The sequence below is a fragment of the Carassius auratus genome, chromosome 50 (genome assembly GCF_003368295.1).
Source record: "Carassius auratus strain Wakin chromosome 50, ASM336829v1, whole genome shotgun sequence".
Taxonomy (NCBI): domain Eukaryota; kingdom Metazoa; phylum Chordata; class Actinopteri; order Cypriniformes; family Cyprinidae; genus Carassius; species Carassius auratus.
The window spans coordinates 1,495,817-1,497,275 of record NC_039292.1 but is presented as its reverse complement, the minus strand read 5'-3'; the positions used below and the strand labels follow the sequence as shown (position 1 = coordinate 1,497,275).

The following is a 1,459-nucleotide window of genomic DNA, read 5'->3' as shown; positions in this document are numbered from 1 at the left end:
CGCGCAGATTATGAATTCGTGGGTACAGATTCAAAAACCGAGGGTACGGTTTACAAAAATCTGAGCACGGATTGGAAATTCATGGGCTAGGATAGGACATTCGAACCAGAAAAGACACAGCTTACATTTGACTAAAAGGTTTTGTCTTTATGCTCAACTAAAAGTGAAATAATGAGCATATTTCCACTTTGAGGAACTCGTGTTGCTCTCGCCTTGACTCGCCATGACTGCCGCACACACTTGAATAAACGGAGACACGCCCACAGTGCGTCTTCGTGTTTACAGTGATTAGCATCCACCAATCCTACAAAGCGTCGCTGCTGCAAACGGGTTATGCTGCACTTCAGTCAATTAATTAATTATTTAAAAAAGTAACGGACAATGCACCATGTGGTAACGGTAACGGAGTTAATTTATTTAAAAAGTAATGCGTTACAGTATTAGTTACTGTCAAAAGTACTAATAACGCGTTACTGCCAACACTGCTGAATGCAAAGTGATTGGATTATGCACTGAAATAATAAAATACTGCAAATTGCTATTTTGATTTTGCGGGTTTTTAAAGCAGCACACATTTTTCATGGCAAACCTCTGACTTCAGTATAACTTTAATAAACAACACTTGAGAAAAAGTGTGAGCGCTTATGGTACATTGACATCAGCATTTCAAATTATTTTCTTATTTAAAGATCATCTATGAGTGAAATTCTTCATATTTATTTGTAAAAAAAAAATACATGCAGTTAGAAATATACTGCAATATTCTACATAGCTGGTGCAATCAAACAAGTTGGTTTGAATATAAATTGGTCATATATAAGCAGAAGTGTGATGGGTGCAGTGGGTTAGTGTTGTTATACTGTTGTGTATCACCAGCAGAGGGCAGTAGAGTTACATTAAACGCTGTGTGTTTCTCTTCTGTTTCACCAGCAGAGGACAGTGTAGAATTTTTTGTTGTATTCAGACTCAAATTGGAGGTTTAAGAAGCTTAATTTGGAAACATTTAATGAACACATCAGCGAGCTGCGAATTATTCGCTAGTTCTAAAATGTACTATAGTAATACTACGTTTTGGTCATGTTATACCAATGCACTCTTTAGTATCTAATTGTATAGAAAAGTACTACATTGTTACATCTTGAGCTTTTGTATAGGTTGGTTAGGGTTAGCTACAAGTGTATAAATCTTTCTGAATCAGTTCTGTTTATCCCTGTACGGCTGTCTCTCGGGAGTGTGTCAGTGCGCATGCGCAGTCTCCGCCTGCGCTCGGTCCGTGGCGGCTGCTGCTGCTGTTTCTGTCCGCCGCGCGAGAATCTCCGTGTATTTCCGCCCTGTTCTCGCCCGCCTCTCGTTTATGCGTCCGAGTCCGACAGCCGGGCCCGCGCTGCTCGGTCCGTGCTCCCGGTAAAGGCTCGTCTCACCGCGGCTCCGGGCGTTATGTGCTTCACTGAGGCTACAC

General features: G+C 41.3%; 1 protein-coding gene across 8 annotated transcripts in view; it reads right to left on the bottom strand.

Moving 5' to 3' along the window:
* LOC113066589 (neogenin-like) overlaps positions 1-1,459 on the bottom strand; it is a 1,074,835-nt gene that overhangs the window by 891,200 nt on the left and 182,176 nt on the right. The window lies entirely within an intron of this gene.